The following is a 17,701-nucleotide window of genomic DNA, read 5'->3' as shown; positions in this document are numbered from 1 at the left end:
CCATCCGTCCAAAACAAATCCTTGTCTTCGTCTCGTCTTATTGAGGTGTTTGTGTAAAAGTCGGCGGGAAAAGCTTGAAAGGCTTCAGATTTCCATGAGAGCAGAGACCATCCAAGTCCACGAGGAAAGAGAGTGATTCACAATTTCACAGCAGTTTTGCAGGAACAGGAAGCAACTCCATCTTCTCTGTGCTCTCAGCGCTGCAGCTGTCTCCTCCTCCTCCGTCTCCTCTTCCTCGCTGTCTGCCAGTGACAATTATAAGTGAGTGTGGGGCTTGAAACGCAACGGGAATCCAATGGAAACGGATGCAGCAAAATCCCAGACAGTTTTCTATTTCCAGGTGGACGCATTCTGTAGCTTTTAAAAAGAGAACATGTCTGGGTAAAGGAGCATGTTCGGTCAACATACCTGATGTTAGCATAAAGCTACCTAACAATGCTAATCCAGTTACACACTAGTACTAGATTAGTTTAGACATAATGTGGGGAAACCATGTAATTTGTAGTTTTCAGTTTGTGTATTTACTTCACATCAGCTCAGTTAAACAAGATTTGCCACAAAGACTGCCTCAGTAATCATGTCAGCGTTGGCTAAAGGCATATTCACAGTGCTGCTGTTTGGTCCACTTTAAACGACTGCTCTCCACTTCCTTATAATACAATTCATTTGCTGTAGTGACTGAGCGAACCAACGAAGCGGACGCTGGTCTGCTTGAAAGGCTGGGTTATTGGTTGACTGGCAAGCAAACTGATATATGCTAACTGCAATAAAGCATTAAGAAGAAGAAAGAAGTGAGCGAGTAACAGGAGATCTATTAAAATGTGGACCTGACCCGCATGTTAATCCATTAACGTAAACCTAAATACACCCCCGTCCTCCATACTCGAACTGCATTACTTTTCTTCATTCACAGATTCTTTTATTTAATGTGATTAATGTTTTGTTTTTGTCATTGTTTTTATTTACAATAGAAAAACAAGGAAAGGCAACAACATTGCAAGAGGGTTTATTTTTATGCAGAACTTGTTTTTAGCATTTTGTTTTACTTGCATAATATTGCATTGAGCCAGTAGACCCCCAGCAGCCTACTGTCTGTTAGTGTCAGAGTGTGAGTTTAGGAGTTTCAAACCAAAGTAGTGAGATAACGCTGCCAAAAATCACATGATCGCACCCTTGCAGCGGTGTGGACGAAACACTGAAAACGTGAAGTTGAGTTGGAGGTTTGAAAATCTAAAGCAGTGTCACAGCCAGAACTCACGTACAAAATGATGTTTGCAGAAGATTTTGACATTTAAAAACTCAAGTTTTAAAGTTTCAAAAGTTTTAAGAGTTTCCTCCGCAGGGTGGCCGGGCTCTCCCTTAGAGATAGGGTGAGGAGCTCGGTCATCCGGGAGGGGCTCAGAGTAGAGCCGCTGCTCCTCCGCATCAAGAGGAACCAGTTGTGGTGGCTCGGGCATCTGGTCAGGATGCCTCCTGGACCTCCCTGGTGAGGTATTCCAGGCACGTCCCTCTGGGAGGAGACCTCGGGGAAGACCCAGGACACGCTGGAGGGATTATATCTCTTGGCTGGCCTGGAAATGCCTCGGGATCCTCCCGCAGAGTTGGCAAATGTGGCTGGGGAGAGGGAAGTCTGGGCTTCCCTGCTTAGGCTGCTGGCCCCACAACCCGACCCTGGATAAGTGGCTGAGAATGGATGGAGGGATGGATGGATGGATGGATGGAAGTTTTAAGGTGTCAAAAGTTGTCTTTTTTACAAACTAATGTGGTGGGACAACAATGCCATGTCTGAAACTGTGAAAAGGTTGACTTGAAAACATCATGGCTGCAACAAGGAGTTTGAATCTGAGGCTGAAACTCTGGAATAAACAGGGTGCACATATGAAAAATAAAAATTCAAGTACAAAGTTATGCTTGCAGAAATTCAAACTTTTCTATCAGAATTTCAATTTACTTTTCCAGATTTTAAAACAACGATAGAATTCTAACCCCACAGATAAGTGAAACACTCAAACCCACAAAAAAAAGAAAGAAAATAAAATCCTGCATTAATATCCACCGGCATCCATACCCGTAATTTTTCTGTGATATTGTCCAGGCGGTTTGGTCCGCTTGAGTTAAGTGCAGTTTGAACACAAACCGAACCAAAGAAAGGTATGAAATTTTTTAGAAATCCCCGCCTGAGGCTGCGAGTTGATGTTAAAGCTACGGCATGAAATTGAGGAGAAACATATCCTATAGCCATTCTGATTTTTATACAAGAAAGTACAGGAATGAAGAGAAAAGGAGCAAGACATGCTGGTCATAGTGGTCAGACACAAGGATCCAGTTCACCACCTCCAGATGGTAAACTGGGACCGATAGCCCTAAAATCACATCAAGCTCCACATGCGCCCCAAAACAGGCAACTTACTTCTCTGTGGAGCTTTCTGAACTTGTTACACATATCTCCACTGCTGATCCAGTGGTGTAAATTTGTTCTCACGTCTCTCTAATGTAAGCACAGTTTTAACAGCAGTGTGTGTGTGTGTGAGAGTGTGTGCTCGCTCCACCACTGCTTCCTGTTGCGTTTAAGGGCCATGAGTTTGCTGCTTAGTAAAGCATGTCGAACGGTGAGGCCTCTGTGTGGAAGCAGGCCAGCAGTAGCACACCAGCTATGCAAGAGAGACGGAGGATTTACAGTCGACCTGTATCACAAATCTCTCTGTTTGCGATTCCTATATTCTTCCACTACCATTGTTTCCCCAGTGGGACAGTATTTCAATAACTTTCTCCATAACACAAAGCCCTCTGCACTCTGCTGATGTGATTTATAATACGCTCAGGGTTAGAGGCAGGTTTTCAGAGTTAGTTTGCAAAACTTTCTGATATTTAAAACAAATAACTAAGTGTCAGTTTGGCAAAACTCTGAGAATGAAGTGAATTTAATTATTTTTTTCATTAAAACTCAGTCATGTGGGGTCTATAGAAACCCAGTAAAGAATTGTTCCAGCAATAAGTTTGCACATAATCAACCTCATGACCTTCTGTTTCTTGCAGAATTCCCACATCCTCACACATTCCAAATGTATGGCAGTGTGACAACAAATTCCCATATCGTCACTCTTATATGGATTTGTGTCAAGTGTGTTGTCGCTAAACTGGTGTGTCTTTACACACACATGATGATACATTTAAAGTCAAATGACACGACCAGTTAAATTTTCCAGGGTTTCATTAGAACGGATCGGCGCAGCAGTGTGTCGGGATTTGTTCCTGGCCTTAGCAAAGCAACGCTTTGTCAGCGTCAGAGCTGTCAGAGCTGCTGCATTTCCAGATGTCAGTTTATTTTCACCTAACCCCAAACAGCTGCAGCTCCCAGGTCGGGGCTTCCTTTGCAATTTGAGGAATGTTTTTGCAAGGAAATGCTTTAGAAAATCTTCTAAATATGTAATAAATATGATTTAAGAGTCCAGTATCATCGTGGTGTATCTATTATAAACTGCAGCGAGAAGAAATTCATCTGTCTGAGAAAAAAACAGTCAAAAACTTGATAAGTTTTCTCCGGACGGAGTTCTTTCAGATAAATACTGGATGAAGTTTGAAGAAGAATTGCCTTAAATGAAGACATCATGCCGCCTTTTTAACACCTCCAGAGTGTGTTTTCATGCAGATAACACGCTGGATTTAACAAACAAGTTTATGCATTGATCTACAGTCTGTTAGGTTTTAAACTAATAAAATAAACAAAACATTTATTTTTTTTCTTATGTGTCACACAGAAAGCCTATAAGCAAGTTTACCAATCTGTTGCCTATGGTACACATTCAGCCTTCTCCTACATCAGCCACCATGTCCGTGTGGGGCCCATCAGGGTTACATTTGGGTTATGTGGGTGCTGATTGGGCTTGAACTGGGCAAACTTTGCAGGTTCCATGTGGTTTAAGTTACATTGGCGCCAGATATGAATCCCATGTGGGCTGGCTGGGATGTAGGTGGGCTAGGTGGGCATGGGCATAAATGGGGCAAATTTAAACAGACCATGTGGGCTGGCTAAATGAGCCTTAAGTTGGACCCCTGCTGAAACTCAGTCAGATCCAACTCAAAACCCAGGTGGGCATGGTGAGACCACCACAGACTGAACTAAACTGCAGACAGACCCACACAGACCCTCATCTGGAGGACAAATTTAATCCTTACAGGCCCCACATGGACAAGCTGGCTGTGATTTTGCTGCACAACAATATCAATGTTAAATTTTTTTAGCATAAGTTTTTCTCAAAACACTCAAGCTAAGATTCCATCCATCCATCCATCCAGTCAGCCATCCATCCAGCCATCCAGCCATCCAGTCAGTCATCCATCCACCCATCCATCCATTCATCCATCCACCCATCCATCCATTCATCCATCCATCCAGCCAGCCAGCTAGCCAGCTATTCAATCCGTCCGTCCGTCCGTCCATCCATCCATCCATCCATCCATCCACACATCCAGCCAGCCAGCTAGCCAGCTATTCAATCCATCCATCCATCCAGCCAGCCAGCCAGCCAGCCATCCATCAATCCAGCCACCCAGCCAGCCAGCCAGCCAGCCAGCCATCCATCCATCCATCCATCCATCAATCCAGCCACCCAGCCATCCATCCATCAATCCAGCCAGCCAGCCAGCCAGCCAGCCAGCCATCCATCCATCAATCCAGCCAGCCAACCAGCCAGCCAGCCATCCATCCACACATCCAGCCAGCCAGCTAGCCAGCTATTCAATCCATCCATCCATCCAGCCAGCCAGCCAGCCAGCCAGCCACCCAGCCAGCCAGCCAGCCAGCCAGCCAGCCAGCCAGCCATCCATCCATCCATCAATCCAGCCAGCCAGCCAGCCAGCCAGCCATCCATCCATCAATCCAGCCAGCCAGCCAGCCAGCCAGCCAGCCATCCATCCATCAATCCAGCCAACCAGCCAGCCAGCCAGCCAGCCAGCCATCCATCCATCAATCCAGCCAGCCAGCCAGCCAGCCAGCCAGCCATCCATCCATCAATCCAGCCAGCCAGCCAGCCATCCATCCATCAATCCAGCCAGCCAGCCAGCCAGCCAGCCATCCATCAATCCAGCCAGCCAGCCAGCCACCCAGCCAGCCAGCCAGCCAGCCAGCCAGCCATCCATCCATCAATCCAGCCAGCCAGCCACCCAGCCAGCCAGCCAGCCAGCCATCCATCCATCAATCCAGCCAGCCAGCCAGCCAGCCAGCCAGCCATCCATCAATCCAGCCAGCCAGCCACCCAGCCAGCCAGCCAGCTATTCAATCCATCCATCCATCCATCCATCCATCCATCCAGCCAGCCAGCTATTCAATCCATCCATCCAGCCATCCATCCATCCAACCAGCCAGCCAGCCAGCCAGCCATCCATCCTCCTGCAACCCTGGACAGAATGAAATGGATTAGAAAAAACAGATGGATGACTTTCACACGCCACTTCTGTGTGCGGTTATTTTTGTCTTCACTTGGACAAACAGGACATGTTGCAGGACAAGAATCCTTGCATGACAACTTCGTGAACTCCTGTAAAGCTGCGTTTTTGTCGGACGTGTAACCACGGAATATGCAGCTCTGGATTTTTAAGTTATGATTTCTTTTTAGCTCTTTACTGTCTTGTCTTTGACAGGCTGCACCCCTTCCAGTGACAGCTTTAAAAGTGTAAAATATCAGAAAAGGTACAAAAAGGTAAATACAAGATCATTATTATTTATTTTCATTAAATTAATCAGATGTTATTATTCATGGAAAAAAGATGAACTTAAACCTTTATGTATTTCTGTTCTCACTTCTTATACCTTCATATTTTCATATTAAAGTTGAATACAGTTTATCTTCCGTCTCAGTCCTACCGTTCTGAAAGTATCAGTTTTTTTAAGCCTAAAAGCCTGAGAGAGAAAATAAGGAACAAAACTGACTTTAAACATAAAAATAATAATAAAATTGAAACCATTATTGCAGATAAATCTGTAAAATTACCCTAACTTTTCAAACACATTCATTCATTTTCTGGTTCACTTGGTCCAGTTCAGGGTTGCAGGGAAGCGGGAGTCCATCCTGCAGTTAGCAGAGGAGAGGAGGGTACACCCTGGACAGGTTGAGGATTTAGAGGATGGTTGATATATTTTACAAACCCTTGTTCACCAATTTATGTTGTGACTCAAGAAGCTTGATAACCAATGCAACAGAGCAGCTTTAAGATGTGGTAGAATGGGAGATTCTCACCGTGATGAGGTGGAACGGGAGATTCTCATCATGATGTGGTGGAACAGGAGATTTTCATGGTGATGTGGTGGAACGGGAGATTCTCATGGTGATGTGGTGGAACGGGAGATTCTCATCGCGATGAGGTGGAACGGGAGATTCTCATGGCGATGTGGTGGAACGGGAGATTCTCATGGTGATGTGGTGGAACGGGGGATTCTCATCGCGATGAGGTGGAACGGGAGATTCTCATCACGATGAGGTGGAACGGGAGATTCTCATGGTGATGTGGTGGAACGGGAGATTCTCATCGTGATGAGGTGGAACGGGAGATTCTCATGGTGATGTGGTGGAACGGGAGATTCTCATCGCGATGAGGTGGAACGGGAGATTCTCATCGCGATGAGGTGGAATGGGAGATTCTCATGGTGATGTGGTGGAACGGGACATTCTCATCGCGATGAGGTGGAACGGGAGATTCTCATGGTGATGTTGTGGAACGGGAGATTCTCATCGTGATGAGGTGGAACGGGAGATTCTCATGGTGATGTGGTGGAACGGGAGATTCTCATCGTGATGAGGTGGAACGGGAAATTCTCATGGTGATGTGGTGGAACGGGAGATTCTCATCGCGATGAGGTGGAACGGGAGATTCTCATGGTGATGTTGTGGAACGGGAGATTCTCATCGCGATGAGGTGGAATGGGAGATTCTCATGGTGATGTGGTGGAACGGGAGATTCTCATGGTGATGTGGTGGAACGGGAGATTCTCATCATGATGAGGTGGAACGGGAGATTCTCATGGTGATGAGGTGGAACGGGAGATTCTCATCATGATGAGGTGGAACGGGAGATTCTCATGGTGATGTGGTGGAAAGGGAGATTCTCATGGTGATGAGGTGGAACGGGAGATTCTCATCTGGATGTGGTGGAACGGGAGATTCTCATGGTGATGTGGTGGAACGGGAGATTCTCATTGTGATGAGGTGGAACGGGAGATTCTCATCGTGATGAGGTGGAACGGGAGATTCTCATTGTGATGAGGTGGAACAGCAGATTCTCATCGTGATGTGGTGGAACGGGAGATTCTCATCGCGATGAGGTGGAATGGGAGATTCTCATCATGATGAGGTGGAATGGGAGATTCTCATCGCGATGAGGTGGAACGGGAGATTCTCATGGCGATGAGGTGGAACGGGAGATTCTCATGGCGATGATGTGGAATAGGAGATTCTCATCGTGAGGAGGTGGAACAAGAGATTCTCATGGCGATGAGGTGGAATGGGAGATTCTCATGGTGATGTGGTGGAACGGAAGATTCTTATCATGATGAGGTGGAACGGGAGATTCTCATGGTGATGTGGTGGAACGGGAGATTCTCATTGCGATGAGGTGGAACGGGAGATTCTCATCGCGATGAGGTGGAACGGGAGATTCTCATGGTGATGTGGTGGAACGGGAGATTCTCATCATGATGAGGTGGAACGGGAGATTCTCATCGTGAGGAGGTGGAACGGGAGATTCTCATGGCGATGAGGTGGAACGGGAGATTATCATGGCGATGAGGTGGAACGGGAGATTCTCATGGTGATGAGGTGGAACGGGAGATTATCATGGCGATGAGGTGGAACGGGAGATTCTCATGGTGATGAGGTGGAACGGGAGATTCTGATCATGATGTAGTGGAACGGGAGATTCTCATCATGATGAGGTGGAACAGGAGATTCTCATCATGATGAGGTGGAACGGGAGATTCTCATGGTGATGTGGTGGAACGGAAGATTCTTATCATGATGAGGTGGAATGGGAGATTCTCATGGTGATGTGGTGGAACGGGAGATTCTCATCGCGATGAGGTGGAACGGGAGATTCTCATGGTGATGTGGTGGAACGGGAGATTCTCATCATGATGAGGTGGAATAGAAGATTCTCATCGCGATGAGGTGGAACGGGAGATTCTTATCATGATGAGGTGGAACGGGAGATTCTCATGGCGATGATGTGGAATGGGAGATTCTCATGGTGATGTGGTGGAACGGGAGATTCTCATCGCGATGAGGTGGAACGGGAGATTCTCATGGTGATGTGGTGGAACGGGAGATTCTCATCGCGATGAGGTGGAACGGGAGATTCTCATGGTGATGTTGTGGAACGGGAGATTCTCATCATGATGAGGTGGAACGGGAGATTCTCATGGTGATGAGGTGGAACGGGATATTCTCATCTGGATGTGGTGGAACGGGAGATTCTCATGGTGATGAGGTGGAACGGGAGATTCTCATCTGGATGTGGTGGAACGGGAGATTCTCATGGTGATGTGGTGGAACGGGAGATTCTCATCACGATGAGGTGGAACGGGAGATTCTCATCTGGATGTGGTGGAACGGGAGATTCTCATCGTGATGAGGTGGAACGGGGGATTCTCATGGTGATGTGGTGGAACGGGAGATTCTCATCGTGATGAGGTGGAACGGGAGATTCTCATGGTGATGTGGTGGAACGGGAGATTCTCATGGTGATGTGGTGGAACGGGAGATTCTCATCGTGATGAGGTGGAACGGGAGATTCTCATGGTGATGTGGTGGAACGGGAGATTCTCATCGCGATGAGGTGGAACGGGAGATTCTCATGGTGATGTTGTGGAACGGGAGATTCTCATCGCGATGAGGTGGAATGGGAGATTCTCATGGTGATGTGGTGGAACGGGAGATTCTCATGGTGATGTGGTGGAACGGGAGATTCTCATCATGATGAGGTGGAACGGGAGATTCTCATGGTGATGAGGTGGAACGGGAGATTCTCATCATGATGAGGTGGAACGGGAGATTCTCATGGTGATGTGGTGGAACGGGAGATTCTCATCTGGATGTGGTGGAACGGGAGATTCTCATGGTGATGTGGTGGAACGGGAGATTCTCATTGTGATGAGGTGGAACGGGAGATTCTCATCGTGATGAGGTGGAATGGGAGATTCTCATTGTGATGAGGTGGAACAGCAGATTCTCATCGTGATGTGGTGGAACGGGAGATTCTCATCGCGATGAGGTGGAATGGGAGATTCTCATCATGATGAGGTGGAATGGGAGATTCTCATCGCGATGAGGTGGAACGGGAGATTTTCATGGCGATGAGGTGGAACGGGAGATTCTCATGGCGATGATGTGGAATAGGAGATTCTCATCGTGAGGAGGTGGAACAAGAGATTCTCATGGCGATGAGGTGGAATGGGAGATTCTCATGGTGATGTGGTGGAACGGAAGATTCTTATCATAATGAGGTGGAACGGGAGATTCTCGTGGTGATGTGGTGGAACGGGAGATTCTCATCGCGATGAGGTGGAACGGGAGATTCTCATCGCGATGAGGTGGAACGGGAGATTATCATGGTGATGTGGTGGAACGGGAGATTCTCATCATGATGAGGTGGAACGGGAGATTCTCATCGTGAGGAGGTGGAACAGGAGATTCTCATCGTGATGTGGTGGAACGGGAGATTCTCATCGCGATGAGGTGGAATGGGAGATTCTCATCATGATGAGGTGGAATGGGAGATTCTCATCGCGATGAGGTGGAACGGGAGATTCTCATGGCGATGAGGTGGAACGGGAGATTCTCATGGCGATGATGTGGAATAGGAGATTCTCATCGTGAGGAGGTGGAACAAGAGATTCTCATGGCGATGAGGTGGAATGGGAGATTCTCATGGTGATGTGGTGGAACGGAAGATTCTTATCATGATGAGGTGGAACGGGAGATTCTCGTGGTGATGTGGTGGAACGGGAGATTCTCATCGCGATGAGGTGGAACGGGAGATTCTCATCGCGATGAGGTGGAACGGGAGATTCTCATCGCGATGAGGTGGAACGGGAGATTCTCATCGTGAGGAGGTGGAACAGGAGATTCTCATCGCGATGAGGTGGAACGGGAGATTCTCATCGTGAGGAGGTGGAACAGGAGATTCTCATCGTGATGAGGTGGAACGGGAGATTCTCATGGTGATGTGGTGGAACGGGAGATTCTCATCGCGATGAGGTGGAACGGGAGATTCTCATGGTGATGTTGTGGAACGGTAGATTCTCATCGCGATGAGGTGGAATGGGAGATTCTCATGGTGATGTGGTGGAACGGGAGATTCTCATGGTGATGAGGTGGAACGGGAGATTCTCATCATGGTGAGGTGGAACGGGAGATTCTCATGGTGATGAGGTGGAACGGGAGATTCTCATCATGATGAGGTGGAACGGGAGATTCTCATGGTGATGTTGTGGAACGGGAGATTCTCATCGCGATGAGGTGGAATGGGAGATTCTCATGGTGATGTGGTGGAACGGGAGATTCTCATGGTGATGTGGTGGAACGGGAGATTCTCATCATGATGAGGTGGAACGGGAGATTCTCATGGTGATGAGGTGGAACGGGAGATTCTCATCATGATGAGGTGGAACGGGAGATTTTCATGGTGATGTGGTGGAAAGGGAGATTCTCATGGTGATGAGGTGGAACAGGAGATTCTCATCGTGATGAGGTGGAACGGGAGATTCTCATTGTGATGAGGTGGAAGGGCAGATTCTCATCGTGATGTGGTGGAACGGGAGATTCTCATCGTGATGAGGTGGAATGGGAGATTCTCATCATGATGAGGTGGAATGGGAGATTCTCATCGCGATGAGGTGGAACGGGAGATTCTCATGGCGATGAGGTGGAACGGGAGATTCTCATGGCGATGATGTGGAATAGGAGATTCTCATCGTGAGGAGGTGGAACAAGAGATTCTCATGGCGATGAGGTGGAATGGGAGATTCTCATGGTGATGTGGTGGAACGGAAGATTCTTATCATGATGAGGTGGAACGGGAGATTCTCATGGTGATGTGGTGGAACGGGAGATTCTCATCGCGATGAGGTGGAACGGGAGATTCTCATCGCGATGAGGTGGAACGGGAGATTCTCATCGTGAGGAGGTGGAACGGGAGATTCTCATGGCGATGAGGTGGAACGGGAGATTCTCATGGTGATGTGGTGGAACGGGAGATTCTCATCATGAAGGGGTGGAACGGGAGATTCTCATCGTGAGGAGGTGGAACAGGAGATTCTCATGGCGATGAGGTGGAACGGGAGATTATCATGGCGATGAGGTGGAACGGGAGATTCTCATGGTGATGAGGTGGAACGGGAGATTATCATGGCGATGAGGTGGAACGGGAGATTCTCATGGTGATGAGGTGGAACGGGAGATTCTGATCATGATGTAGTGGAACGGGAGATTCTCATCATGATGAGGTGGAACAGGAGATTCTCATCATGATGAGGTGGAACGGGAGATTCTCATGGTGATGTGGTGGAACGGAAGATTCTTATCATGATGAGGTGGAACGGGAGATTCTCATGGTGATGTGGTGGAACGGGAGATTCTCATCGCGATGAGGTGGAACGGGAGATTCTCATGGTGATGTGGTGGAACGGGAGATTCTCATCATGATGAGGTGGAATAGAAGATTCTCATCGCGATGAAGTGGAACGGGAGATTCTTATCATGATGAGGTGGAACGGGAGATTCTCATGGCGATGATGTGGAATGGGAGATTCTCATGGTGATGTGGTGGAACGGGAGATTCTCATCGCGATGAGGTGGAACGGGAGATTCTCATGGTGATGTGGTGGAACGGGATATTCTCATCATGATGAGGTGGAATGGAAGATTCTCATCGCGATGAGGTGGAATGGGAGATTCTCATCGCGATGAGGTGGAACGGGAGATTCTCATGGTGATGTGGTGGAACGGGAGATTCTCATCATGATGAGGTGGAATAGAAGATTCTCATCGCGATGAAGTGGAACGGGAGATTCTTATCATGATGAGGTGGAACGGGAGATTCTCATGGCGATGATGTGGAATGGGAGATTCTCATGGTGATGTGGTGGAACGGGAGATTCTCATCGCGATGAGGTGGAACGGGAGATTCTCATGGTGATGTGGTGGAACGGGATATTCTCATCATGATGAGGTGGAATGGAAGATTCTCATCGCGATGAGGTGGAATGGGAGATTCTCATGGCGATGAGGTGGAACGGGAGATTATCATTGTGAGGAGGTGGAACAGGAGATTCTCATTGCGATGAGGTAGAACGGGAGATTATCATGGCGATGAGGTGGAACGGGAGATTCTCATGGTGATAAGGTGGAACGGGAGATTCTCATCACGATGAGGTGGAACGGGAGATTCTCATGGCGATGATGTGGAATGGGAGATTCTCATGGTGATGTGGTGGAACGGGAGATTCTCATCGCGATGAGGTGGAACGGGAGATTCTCATGGCGATGAGGTGGAACGGGAGATTCTCATGGTGATGTGGTGGAACGGGAGATTTTCATCGCGATGAGGTGGAACGGGAGATTCTCATGGTCATGTTGTGGAACGGGACATTCTCATCATGATGAGGTGGAATGGGAGATTTTCATGGTGATGTGGTAGAACGGGAGATTCTCATGGTGATGAGGTGGAATGGGAGATTCTCATGGTGATGTGGTGGAACGGGAGATTCTCATCTGGATGTGGTGGAACGGGAGATTCTCATGGTGATGTGGTGGAATGGGAGATTCTCATCGCGATGAGGTGGAATGGGAGATTCTCATGGTGATAAGGTGGAACGGGAGATTCTCATCATGATTAGGTGGAACGGGAGATTCTCATGGTGATGAGGTGGAATGGGAGATTCTCATGGTGATGTGGTGGAACGGGAGATTTTCATCGCGATGAGGTGGAACAGGAGATTCTCATGGTGATGTTGTGGAACGGGACATTCTCATCATGATGAGGTGGAATGGGAGATTTTCATGGTGATGTGGTGGAACGGGAGATTCTCATGGTGATGAGGTGGAATGGGAGATTCTCATGGTGATGTGGTGGAACGGGAGATTCTCATCTGGATGTGGTGGAACGGGAGATTCTCATGGTGATGTGGTGGAATGGGAGATTCTCATCGTGATGAGGTGGAATGGGAGATTCTCATGGTGATGAGGTGGAACGGGAGATTCTCATCATGATTAGGTGGAACGGGAGATTCTCATGGTGATGAGGTGGAACGGGAGATTCTCATCTGGATGTGGTGGAACGGGAGATTCTCATCATGATGAGGTGGAACGGGAGATTCTCATCATGATGTGGTGGAACGGGAGATTCTCATCATGATGAGGTGGAACCGGAGATTCTCATCGTGATGAGGTGGAAGGGGAGATTCTCATTGTGAAGAGGTGGAACGGGAGATTCTCATCATGATGAGGTGGAAGGGGAGATTCTCATCATGATGAGGTGGAAGGGGAGATTCTCATTGTGAAGAGGTGGAACGGGAGATTCTCATTATGATGAGGTGGAACAGCAGATTCTCATCTGGATGTTGTGGAACGGGAGATTCTCATCGTGATGAGGTGGAACGGGAGGTTCTCATCATGATGAGGTGGAACGGGAGATTCTCATCTTGATGAGGTGGAACGGGAGATTCTCATTGTGAAGAGGTGGAATGGGAGATTCTCATCGCGATGAGGTGGAAGGGGAGATTCTCATCATGATGAGGTGGAAGGGGAGATTCTCATTGTGAAGAGGTGGAACGGGAGATTCTCATTATGATGAGGTGGAACGGGAGATTCTCATCGTGATGAGGTGGAACGGGAGGTTCTCATCATGATGAGGTGGAACGGGAGATTCTCATCGCGATGAGGTGGAACGGGAGATTCTCATGTTGATGAGGTGGAACGGGAGATTCTCATGGCGATGAGGTGGAACGGGAGATTCTCATGTTGATGAGGTGGAACGGGAGATTCTCATGTTGATGAGGTGGAACGGGAGATTCTCATGGCGATGAGGTGGAATGGGAGATTCTCATCGTGATGAGGTGGAACGGGAGATTCTCATCGTGATGAGGTGGAACGGGAGGTTCTCATCATGATGAGGTGGAATGGGAGATTCTCATGGTGATGTAAAGCAACTGTGCTTCATGTCAACATGGAGCAAAATCTCAGGAATATTTCTATCACCTTGTTAAATCTAAGACACCCGGTTCACACCAGTTCTGGAGGGAAATGGAGGCACAATGTGGAACTGATTCAGTATTTTATGAAAAAAATGTGTCTGAATGAACAAAAATACAACTTCACTTCATTCATCTGGAACATTACGGTCCAGCAGTAGTTTATGAGTTAGTATTACAGTGTAATGGAGACTGCTGCACAGTGTTGAGGTGGCTCACAGTGTTCCCGCACAGCAAGATTTCTTCTGGTTCAGGTCCCAGCGGGGACCATGCACATATTCATATTCCCCCTTACGTGTGTGTGTGCATGCACGGTCATTTGTGTCTGTGATGGACTGATGGCCTGAAGCTCCTGCAGTCTAAGCGCTCACCAACCCTTAACTGGAAAATGTGAAGAATTAAAGGCACTGACTTCTAAAAGAAACTGTATTCTATATACCAGGCTTTAAAAAAAATCCCACAGGATCAGATGTATGCAGGATCATTCTTACCGGATTTACCTGCCACTCATCTTTTCTCAGAGGCTGTCAAACAGGCAAGAAGAACGGTTCAGAGGGCTGAATGAACATCAGCCTTATATAAGCTTCACTGTAGGCTAAAAACACTTGGTTTTGTTTAACGCAGCAGTCTAGATTCTTCTGTTAACCATTTAATACTCCGTCCTACTCTGGAAGAAATGATTGTGTTCCTCACTCTCACACACACTCACACACACTACTGTGTTAACTGTGGTCGCGTTAGAGAGTTATGAAGAATAAAAGACTATACATGAATAATCTGGATCAGCTGTGGAGATATTTGCAGTAAGTTCAGAAATAGGTAGGTTGGTTGTTTTGAGGAGCAGTAGGTGGAGCTCAGTGGGGGATCAGTTCTGGTTTACTGTTTGGTGGTGGGAGATCCTTGTGTCTGATCACAACAACTAGCCAGGGTAGCTTAGCATTGAGAGCTGGTTGGGCGGCTCATACTCCTTTTTTCCTCATTCATAAATCTTCTTATGCTAAATCAGACTGACTACAGGTTATATTTCTCCCTATTTTCATGTTGTTGCTGCAAACCTTAATTCCAGTGAAGTTGGGACATTGTGTAATGCTTAAACAAAAACAGAATACAAGGACTTGCAAATTCTATTAAACATTTATTAAATTGAATGTTCTACAGAGATGCAATTGTTTTTCTTTTCTTTTTTTTTTTTCTTTTTTGCAAATCTTTACTCATTTTGAATTTGATACCTGCAGCATTTTGCCCAAAACAAAAACTGAGACAAGGGCAACAAAAGACTGGGAAAGTTAAGGAATGCTTAAAAAACAATTTTTCTACAGGTGAAAAGGTTTATTGGAAATATGTGGGTGTCATAATTGGGTATAAAAGGAGCATCCCTGAAAGGCTCAGTCATTCACAAGCAAGGGTGGGGCAAGGTTCGCCGCTTCATAAACAACTGCATTGGCAAATATTCCAAACGTTTAAGAATATTTTTTGATGTAGAATTGCAAGAAATTTATGGATTTCATCATGTAGTCCATAATAACGTCAAACGATTTTGAGAATCTGGAGAAATATAAGTTGCTTGGCTGAACACAAACATCAAATGCCTGTGACCTTTGACCCCTCAGACAGCATCACATTAGAAACTAATGCGATGGCGAAGCTCTCGATTTACCAGTCGATCTGCGTTCCTACCCTCACCTGTGGTCATGAGCTGTGGGTCGTGACCGAAAGAACGAGATCTCGTATACAGGCGGCTGAAATAAGTTTCCTCTGCAGGGTGGCCGGGCTCTCCCTCAGAGATAGGGTGAGGAGCTCGGTCATCCGGGAGGGGCTCAGAGTAGAGACGCTGCTCCTTCGCATCGAGAGGAACCAGTTGAGGTGGCTCAGGCATCTGGTCAGGATGCCTCCTGGACGCCTCCCTGGTGAGGTGTTCCAGGCACGTCCCTCTGGGAGGAGACCCCGGGGAAGACCCAGGACACGCTGGAGGGATTATATCTCCCAGCAGGCCTGGGAACGCCTCGGGATCCCCCCTGCAGAGTTGGCAAATGTGGCTGGGGAGAGGGAAGTCTGGGCTTCCCTGCTTAGACCCAACGCGGCTGAAGATGAAGAAGATGAAGGATGAGTTAGAAAAAAATTCACTTTCCCCACAGTTGTTATGAAGGTAAACCTGACCTATTGACCAAAAATGGATTTTTGAACCAGGCTGTAAACATGTTTATTTCTGCTGTAAACATGTTTATTTCTGCTGTGAAGTTGGTCTTTTTAACATGGGAGTCTTTGGGGATTGCGGAGGGAACTGCAGTTTTAAGCACTTTCACATAGGCTTCACCTTTAAGCGCCAGAGGTTGCTGCTTGGGCAAACACAAGCATTTTAGACATGAAACAAAATGTACATAAAAGCCAAATAGTTACACCACAATATCTAGTGTATTGCTACTGGTACCAATGACTGAAAGATGTTAGAAATGTAGTTTTGGTGTATCATTACCACTTTTCACAATGTTGCGGTGGGGAATGGGGCCCCTAGAACATACAGGGCCCAGGAACTTGTGCGCTTTTAATCCAGCCCAGCTCGTAGTACCCCGGGGTTATGGAATAGAGTGGATTGGATCATGTAGCTCTAGCTTAGTCAGCGCTAAGTAATGTGAAAACTGAGGTACTCTTTGACCATCGTTGTGGGTCATTTTTAGCTCCAATAGGAACACTTAGATTAACTGAGATTATGTTGTCCACATTTCATTAATTGAAAAGTAATTATGACATGATTTCTCCACATTTTAAAACTAATGTAGTGCTAGCATATAACTAGATTAGCATTGCTACATAAAGTTGTGTTCATATTTATTTATACCTTTTCATTAAAGGAAAAAAAACAGCTGCCTGTAAAATAAGCTGAAATTGACTAAAGTAATAATAAATAAAAAATTTATAAAAATCATAACATTATTTTCTAATCCTGGTTCAATAGATTTTTTTTTTTTTAAAAAAAGCAAACAAATAAGATAATTTATTACATATTCCATCATTCATAAACTAATATATAGATGAACAATCCTTTAATGTTTCCGCTCCAGTCAGGTGTTTTCTGTTCTTCTCAGTCAGACTTCTGCACCTGTTGACAGGTATTTTGTCCCACTGTTCAACAGAAAAGTGCTCTAATTTGTCCAGGACCAATTTGTTTGTTTGTTTGTTTTTCTTTCTTCAACTCAATTAAATAAAAAAAACAGTGTGTTATTTTACTAAATTATATTTTTGCAAATTTTTAATTATTGTTCCTTTTTTAAAGGTGGAGTGTGTAAGATTTTCAATATTTAAAAAAAAAAAAAAAAAAAAACTACAATCATAATTAGATATTTTTTTTTAAAACATGTAGGTTCCAGTCTGTCCATATTTGATGTGTTATTAAATTACAAGTATAATTAATGACAAAGACCCCTCTTAAATGTTTGCCTGCCAATAAAAAAAAAAAGTGCTTTT

Source organism: Telmatherina bonti, assembly GCF_933228915.1.
Source record: "Telmatherina bonti genome assembly, chromosome: 7".
Classification (NCBI taxonomy): domain Eukaryota; kingdom Metazoa; phylum Chordata; class Actinopteri; order Atheriniformes; family Telmatherinidae; genus Telmatherina; species Telmatherina bonti.
Note: the sequence above shows the minus strand (reverse complement) of the source record.